Genomic DNA, 9,662 nt, shown 5'->3' with positions numbered 1-9,662 from the left:
TATATTATTATATATTATTATTATATATTATTTACTATATTATTATTATTATTTAAAACTAAACCCTTTTTAAAGATGCTCACAGTATATAAATAATGAAATAGCAATTTCATGTAGCTGAGCTCTAGAGACACTGTACAGCTTTTGCCCTTGTATTTATTTATTCTATTTCTTCATTATTTGAAAGTGTTGGCTTCGAGGATACTTACATAGAACCAATGTTTCACTATACATTTACTTAGCTGATGGGACGCATTTACATTCAGTGGTTTTTATCTGTATGGATAGTCAAGGTTTTTAATAGTGCTATTGAGTATGCACATGAATTCTTTTAGATATGTTTATATTTGCATTTAATAGAGACACAAATCATTTTTTAGGAGATTGCATTTTGGCCTGTGGTGAGTTATAGGCTTGTAATGAAGATCAAGATGAAAGAAAATTTTCCAAGTTTATCTACAGGTAGCAAATGCTGATGACGTAAATTAAAGAATGAGAAACAACCAAAATAGTCATGAAAACTCTGCTTGTCTTCAAGCAAAACCTTAACCTATATCAGAATAGCATATATCTGATCAAGAAGCTTTCTAGAGAACCAGTCCCTGTATCTAACAAGACACCAATTTCTGAACAGCTTAATTGAATTAACGAGAAGATTATTCACTTGGCAGGATGCTGTGTGTGTGATGGGGGGGCGGTAGCTGTTGATCACAGAGAGGACAGTTTCAGGCACAATTGGCCGCTGCTGTCAATTTAATTAGTAGTATAGATCCTGTCTCAAATAGTTCTTTATTCCAGTATTTGGTGTTAAAGGAAGTATCAATCATCCTAGCTCCCCTTGGTTGAGTGCATAAGTAACTTCTTCACATTTCAAAGATGTCATGTCTTTTCTTTTCTCCCATCCATTCCTTCCTTCACTCAACAGTGAGCTCCTGCCAGGTAGGGCCAGAGAACACAGGACAGTACAAAAACTCAAACGGTAGATACAGTCAAGGTCACTGAAACAGACTTGGGGGAGACCTCCTTTCCATGTCTCCAAAGGTGTTTTGTTTATGAATAACTTTTAGTTCTATTTTGAAAATGTGTGAATAATGACATTAAAATCTTAGTGTCAGAAGCCTAGAATCTGAAAAAAAAATGGCTTCAACCTCTGCTTTGTGGCATTTAAAATTACATTTTCTAAACTTTTGTGAGTTATGTGTTTGTCTGTAGTTTCTTTTTAGTGAGGTCATTCCACAGAGCAGGCTGGCCTGATTCCAAGACTTCTGGGCCGCTTCTAATCCCCCAAATTGTAGCATTCTTCTTAGTTCTCTCCACTATAGTATCACAATTCTGGGTCTCAGAGGCTGAGGTGACATCAGGAATCCCCTTTTAAATCAGGAATTCATAGGTCAAGGCTGGAGGTACAGCTTTGGTAGAGCACTTGCCTAACATGCACAAAGTCCTGGGCTTGATCCTCACTCAGCACAGTCTTAGAAAAGAAAGGAAGGAAGGAAGGAACCAAGGAAGGAAGAAAGGAAGGAAGCAAGGAAGGAGGAAAGGAAGGAAGGAAGGAAGGAAGGAAAGAAGGAAGAAAGAAACAAGGAAAAAGGAAGGGAAGGTGGAGGTTGGGAGAGAAGGAAGGAAGGAAGAATGAATCTGCAGTGCAGAAAGGCTGAGACAGAGGCACCTGGGGAGGGAAATAAGGTGAAGGAACCTAGAAAAGTGTTCCAAAGGGACACCTAAACCAGACTCTGCAGCGCCCACCTCCTGGCCTGCAGCAGGCCTTCTCATCCAGAGATGATTAGAGATAAGGTTTTCCCTCCCTTTGTTTGCAAGGAGAAGGGCTTCCTTTCCTGCTTCTGGTGAGGCATCTGAGGGTTGTTAGCATCTCTTGAGTGAAGACTCTGCTACTTATTTCAACCGTCATTCCATAAACATCAGTTCTAGGAATGAGGCCTCTTCTGGGCTGGGGAGCTGAGCTGGTCTGTCTCCAGGGCCAGCTTCTGGGCAGCTAGCAGATCAGCTCATAGCAGAACCAGACTGATGAGTGGGACTTAAAGCCATAGGACTGCTCTTTATGGCAGTGGATGCATATTTAATTAGGTGTGGAGTTCAGTCTCACCAGGGTCTCAGCAAATCCAGGCACAAAGCCTGTACCCTGAGCTGCTCTCACAAGGCTGCTGTAATATTTCCTTCTGTCTCTACAGAAGTAATTCTGTGAGTGTCCTCTGAGAAGGAGCCAAATCAGTTTTTGTCCTACAATTTTAGTGTTCCCAAATTCACTGGTCCTTAGCTAAAATGCACATCTTTATTTGTATATAGTAATGGATGAGAATAATTTGAGTCAAAATAGAAAATTGCAACTTATAGGACAAACTATGTGCTTAAAACACTCTAGAAGTGTCATAATTAAGCTGCTAAAAGGATGGCATATGGGAGATAGTCTTATAAGTGAGTCCATGCAACATTAGCTACATACGTACAATTCTTTTAAATGTTTAAAGTTTAACTGTTAGCATATGAAAGTGATATATGTAATGTCAATCTCTTAAGCAGAATTCTATAGATTGGATCTTGAATGTCCCCCAAAGGGCCACATGTTAAAGACTTGGCCCTCAGGAGTTATTGGAAGGTGACCAAACCTTAAAGAAGTGGGAAGTTTTAACTCCTTGGCAGTGGGGATTTGGAGTGAATTGTAGGACCCCACTCTCTTCCTTTCTCTCTTTGCTTCCTGGCTACCATGAGATGAGCAACTTCCTCCTCTACAAAATTCCTACCATGATAACTTGTTGCTTTGCCACAGGCCCAAAAATAATGGTGCCAATCAGCCATGGGCTGAAACTCCTAAAGCTATGAGCCAGATAAACTTTTCTCTTTTTAAATTGCATAACTCAGGTATTTTGTTACAGTAAAGGAAAGCTGATTAAAACACAGGGTACTCTGGTTATCTGTTGTTGTGTAGCAAGCCATCCATTACTGGCACAAAACACTAATGATCATTTCTCCTTATTATTGTCTGTTACCAGTGTGGGAGAAGGGTGGGTCTCAAGTAGACAGCCAGACAGCTCTTATTCAGGGTGTTTTATACCACAGCAGAGGAAACTGGAGTGATTATAAAGCTTTCCTCACTTGCATGCCTGGCAGTTGATACTGACTGTCAGCTGGTGTATTAAGCATGTTTTTTTCTGGTAATTTGACCTCTGGGGGGTCTGCCAGATCCTGGAAGGTTTGCCCCCTCACCCCAGAATTAGCCAATTCTTCAACATAGTAAAGGGCTTTCATATGCAGACCACTACCCACCTCCTATATGGGGTTCTCTAGGGCTCTCAAAGACTGAACCACTATGTCCTGCCCTAATCACCAAAGGAACAGGTACAAGACAACCAGAGACAATTCCTATATCCTACAAATTAATTACACAAACAAGTCAGTCCTATACCTACATAGTCTGCCTTCCTAGTCCTTCCAGAGGAAATCACAATAAAGACTCTGGCCCCAGTGCCTTTTCCCTTTTTGCCTGCTGAGCAGCCCTGATATTTTCTTGTATAGCCCCTCATGATGTGGTATGCCTTTTGTTTCCAGAGATCTGTGAATACAAAAATACTTCAATTCATGAGTGCCCTTTCTGTATCTGTGTGTACCACCATGGCTCTTTAAACCAAGTCATAAGTAAATTTTTAAACAGTTAACATTTTGGCTCCTGGCAAGATCATCTACCTATGGCATCTCCACATGGTTTGTGCTTCCTCACAGTATGGCTGCTGGGTTCTGAGGATAAACATCCCAGGAAAGATGGAAAGAGAGCCAGGCAGATGCAGTATCACCCTTTTCCTGAGCCTCAAAAGTTGCTTAATGTCCCTTCTGTCACTTGCTAGTCAGACAGTTCAACCCACGTTCAAGGGGAAGGAGCTGGGCAGGGTGGCACATACCTATAATTCCAAGACTCTGGGCAGTTGAGGGAGGAGGATCGCAAGTTCAAGTCAACCTAGGCAACTAAGCACCTTAGCAAGAACTTGTGTCAAAATTTTAAAAATTAAAAAGGGCTGAAGATGTAGCTCAGTGTGAAGTTCAAATCCCAGTAACACATATACAAAAACACACGGACACACAAAGGTGCGTATGTAGGGAATTACACTCCACCTCTTCAATGGGAAGAGTGCTGAAGAATTTGCAGCCATGTTTTAAAACTTCTGCAGCTGGATTTTATTCATGATATATTCATAGGCCTTTAAATAACTAATGAATGGGGCTGGGAATATAGCTCAGTGGCACAAGCGCTTACCTGGCAAGCATAAGTTCCTAAGTTCGATTCCCTGTACTGAAAACAAAACAAAACAAAACAAAAAAACAAACCCCTACTGAATGAGTTTAAGAATAATTTTGCTCAATTCAGATATTTCCATATGTGGTAGCCAAGTTCAATTTTCCAAGTGTTATTTTTGTCATTTACCTTTCACTATTTCATAGTGGCAATATCCATAGTCAAGAAACTGTATCTCTTGTGATGTTCTGAAGTTGCAATTTTAATGCCTTAAATCATGCTAAATTCATTTATGTATTTTGGAATTATTTTATGTTCAAATCTGAACTTTTTGTTTTCCTGTCAAGTCACTTCCTTAACGCAAATTTAGAAAATAATATTCACTTAGTGAACTGAATTGTGGGCAAAATTAAAAATCAATCACATATTTAAAAATCAGTCTATTAAAATTCAAAAGTTAGTCTGTGTGGAATGTGGAAAGTGGTTACTGGAATTTTAGCTCAAGTGTTACCTGCCTGACAAGAATTTATGTTTTCTTCGTCTCATTGCTGCTTTTATTTTCATTAATTAATTTCAAGAAAGATTTAAAGAAAATTGTACAGAGAGCATTCAGTCTTCTAACTGATGCAGAAGCAATTAATTCAAAATTCTTGATAACCCTTTGTAAGACACCAGCTAGAAGAGAGGAAAGCTACTACAGTGGTGTTTTGTGATCTCTAGCAAATAACACCAGAAGACCTGAATCCACTTCAAGAAAACATGATGAAGGCATTACATAGGTGAATCTCAGCATAAGGAAAAGGAAAAACCTTGGAAAAAAGAAAGGCATGGAGGCTTATATCTGCAATTCCAACACGTGGGAGGCTGAGGCAGGAGGATCATGAGTTCAAGGCCAGCCTGAGCTACATAGTGAGATCCTGTCTAAAACAAGAATAACAACAATAACAACAACAATTAAAGCACAAATTTCAATGAGCATTAGAATTTAGAATGAAAGAGGACAATCTAGCATTAAAATGTATAAATGATCCAGGTGTAGTGGTGCATGCCTATAATCTCAGCACTTGGGAGTCTGAAGCAGGAGGATTGTCGCAAGTTTGAGGCCAGCCTGGGTTACATAGCAAGACCCTGTCTCAAAAACAAACAAAAAAAAAAAAACCATAGATGAATGGATAAAATTAAATGAGAAGGGAAAGGTAACTTAGTAAAGCCCTAAGGGGAGATAGCAATTACTGTCCAAGGAAGATGCATGGAAGGTCTGGAAACCTCCTTTGTCTTTGAGGATGGGCCTCGTGTACAGAGGAGATCCAGAGGAGGGGCTTTTTAGAACCATCTTGAACTCGGGGAAGCAAAGAATGGTGGTTAAATCTGGAGGTTTCACCCACCCCCTGAAGAGGTTTTGGTACTGGCTGTCCACCTGCCCCTCCAGGAGGTGAAAACAGTCGCAGGAAGATCAACATCCTATGTGATAGCATCAAAGGAAAGAAAAGGAGGAAGTCTTCTAGAAACGCAGCTTCCTTATCTCTGGGAAAGACCACAGCCAACATCAGCTGATGTCCCTTCAAGGCTGCAGGAGGTATCAAGAGCTGGCTTCGGGAGCAACCTTCCCACAGTCTCCCCCGTGGCACGCAAGCAGGGCAGTCCATCTTCCCTTCATTCTGTGAGATAATGCGTTACATTCACCTTCAGTGGAAACTCTCCATTTTCACTTGTGAACTGGAATGTCCCTATTTCTCCCAATCTTCCCTGAGGTCATGAAGATCAACCCTAATCTAGATAGATTCCCTCGCAGTTTCTATTTGCCAAATTCTCTTTGTTTTGGTATACAGGCATCAGACTATTCCACTATTGAGCTCTTTATTGGTTATTATCTTTAATCCATGGAATATTCTGACCCCAAGATCCTGATCTATTTCATTTCAAAATAACAATAACCACTTCTACATCTTTCTTGCATTTATACATGCAGCTTGTCCCCAGTTTTTAAAATACTGTAAGTTACAGTGTCATCAGAGTAAATGACATTATATTCTATTATGCATTCAAAGTTTTAGTGCACTTGTTCTATCTCTTTTATTAATTAAAACATCTAAGGGGAAGAACTATTCATTACTTATTACTGTGGATTACTTTTCTAGCATTCAGTGAAGAACCTTGCAGAAAACTTTATCAACAGTACTTAGTGTTGTATATCATATTATAGTGTAACGCTTAATTCCATCTCCCTAAACAGTGGCTCTTTGTATACCCAATAACTAGCATTGAGAATGTGTGCAGAGTATGCGTTGGCTGAGATGTTGGTTAAATAAAGTTTCATTGAATGGATGAATGAAAGAATGGGTAGGTGGGTGAATAGATGGATGGCTGGGTGGATGGGTGGATGGATGGCTGGGTGAGTGTAGGTGTGGACAGCTACATGGGTGAAACATCAACTCGCATTAGTAATTTAAATCTTTTTTTTTCCTGGCACATTGAACTCAGGGTCTTCAAAATGAGCTATATCCCTAGCCCTTTACATTTTTTATTGAGATAGGATCTTTCTAAGTTGTCCAAACTGGTTTCAGATTTATGATTCTCCTGCTTCAGAGTGTTGGGATTGTGAGATTGTATCACCATGCCCAACTTGACCAAAATCTTTTTCAGAATAAATTTACACATATACAATCTACTCTTCCTGTCTTCCTTTTAGTCAGCCTTAAATCTAATTAAACAATCATCCTGAATGAACTTTTAAAAGTTATGAAAACTTTCAGAGGCATTTTCCTTTACAAATAAAAAAGGATAGACACATGGAAGTGTGGAGGGCACCGCGACCTTTCCAAGCCCTGCTTCTCTCTTCCCCCAAGTGCTGCGCTTCTGCTACATCCTCAAGTCGGTTTCCACACAATCCATTGTTTCTGTGCTCCTTATTTTCCAAATAGAAGCAGCAGAAGAGGTCATGAACCTCTTGGCGGAGGATGGAACTGAAATGCCTGAGGAGGAGGAAGAGACACAGAGAGACAGAGAGAGAAGGAAAGGAGAGAAGGAAAGCTGAGGTGGGGAGGTAGAAGGGGGCTAGAGATGAAATTCTAGTGTCTTGCTGCTGCCTCTATCCCTCTATGGTATTTGGCTGGGCCTCAGTTTCCTCTTCAGAAAAATGGGGCACTGAACTGCTGTAATTTTGGAGTTCTTTGCAGCACTCAGGATTTGGAGTGGTTTGGGAGTTCCTTACAGTGTCTTGGTTCTGTAAGAACAAAAATAAGCAAAGATGGCACATTGTATTGTATACACAGCATCTTCTAAGTACCCCAGTGGAGGAGCAGAAGGTCTGAGCTCCAGCTTGTGACTTCAGAGATACCAGTTCACAAGCCATTCCTTCACTCAGGGACATCACTGGGATTCTTTATGAAAGTGAGGCTTAGTTGTATATGAAGTGTGTGTGTGTGTGTGTGTGTGTGTGTGTGTGTGTGTGTTTGAGACAGACAGACAGAAGTAGATCCTTATATTTGGACTATGATCCCTGACAACACAATTGTACCACTTTTCACCCAATTCCATTCAAACTGGATCAATTGGTAATTTTCAACTCATAATATTTTAATGCAAACATTTCCAAAACATTGCCTCTTCTAATTTCTGTTAAAAAGAAAAGAACGGGGGACTGGTGGTGCAGCTGAGTGGTACAGTGTGTGCTCGGCATGCATGAGGCCTGGGTTTCATCCCAAACACCAAAAAAGAAGAATTACCTGCACCCAGATAACACCCCATTCCACTGTTCTTTTACCTCTTTTCTGCTTAATCCCACGGTGTCAGAGATAAGCATGTGTTTTGTTGTGGTTGTCTCCTTTGCTTTTGAACTGTCTTAAAATACTAGTAAAGGAAAAGAGATCAACAGATTCAAAGAAAGAGAGCGCTGCGGTTCACACCGAAGTTGCTTTTGCTGGGGAGCACTTGCAAGTCTTATTTTAGACTTGCAAGTGCCATTTGCCTGGAAAAGAGAGTAGCAGGGAGACAGATGTTTCTCTCCTTATTTTTGTTCAGAGACACCATTGCTGCTCTGACATCACCATCCAAGAGGGCCACCAGCACAGAGCAGGACAGACAGCTATGTGTCACCTATTTTTGTGACTTCTACCAGAGCCCAGGGAAGGAGATTATCAATTGCATTTTTAAAATTTAGAGGTCTTGACTTTAAAAATAAAAACAGTCAACAATCAGTTATTTTTCATGTCTGGAGACAACCCTGTCTCCTGATGTCCAGCTAGCATCTTACCCTGTGGTCCCTGGGGAGTAGAAACTCTGAAAGAAACTAAAACTAAGCAAGAGACATGCGCAGAGTCAAGATCAGGTGTGTTTCTCGCCTTTCTTTTGGTCTATTTTGAGATAGACCTCTCACTTTTTAATCTCAAAGGCCCAACTAGTTCATGCAGGGTTTTGTTCTATGTTAACACCGTCATATCAAGGTTTCTTATTGGGTGAGAATATACTCATTCCAAGTATATTCAAGCCACCCTTAGAAATGACCTGAGCTATCAGCAGTCTCAGAAATACTGCATTCTTGTATGTGTTGGGCAGGATTTCCTACAAAGGGTCAAGAAAACATACTTTCCCATTGTTTTTGTTTAAACCATACAAAGTCCTTGTGTCCAACTGGAGACACCAGTGGTCGCTGCCATGGCAACTCAGGAAGATGGGCAGGTTACCCTTGGGCATTGTACAAAAACCCTCATGCTCACCTTCTCAACAAAAGCAAATGAGAAGACAAGGTGTTTCTGGGTATGCCCCGTGGCTCATCATGTATCACCCCATCCCATGCACTGAGTTGGTAAAACAGGAAAAGTATAGCAGGAAGCAACAAAACAGGAGGTACAGTCTGGCTTATTAGCACTCTTGCTTAACAGCATTCTGAGAGTCCACTTCCTTTTGAGTAAAGGAAAGAACATCAGTGTACAGGAAAAGCAGAAGGAAGAGTCAGTAATAACCTGATGAATCTTGAAGTGATGGTCTCAGTGTCTTGCCTATAAGAGGTAACGTTCCAGAGGGGTTAGCAATGAAGAGCCAGCAGACAGATTAATGTCTAGATGGTAGGATACCAGCCCCAGGTCTGACTTGAGGTCTAACATTGAGTTGACAACAATAAGTGTAACAATAGAAGCACTGAGCAGAAAATCTTGGGAATGGCTCTAAAGTCAATAGCTCTGAAGCTCTGCCCACCACAACCTGGGGCTGTTTGCTTTCTGTACTGCAGGCATCTGTCAGCTGGGTCTCCCTTATTACTCAGCCAGTGTCTTCCTACTTGTTCAGTGTCCTTTAAGTGGCTTGCAGCGGGACTTGTTCATGGCTTTTCGTTGATGGACATCCACAGTGAATACCTAGGGCCAGTTGCAAGGTCAGCATCTCCCAGAAAGGCTCCATTAGGAAGCTACATTTCAAGGGGTTC

Source organism: Chinchilla lanigera, unplaced genomic scaffold, assembly GCF_000276665.1.
Source record: "Chinchilla lanigera isolate Chin_1 unplaced genomic scaffold, ChiLan1.0 scaffold00005, whole genome shotgun sequence".
In the NCBI taxonomy this organism is placed as follows: domain Eukaryota; kingdom Metazoa; phylum Chordata; class Mammalia; order Rodentia; family Chinchillidae; genus Chinchilla; species Chinchilla lanigera.
The sequence above is the reverse complement of the archived record's forward strand: the minus strand, read 5'-3'. Positions refer to the sequence as shown.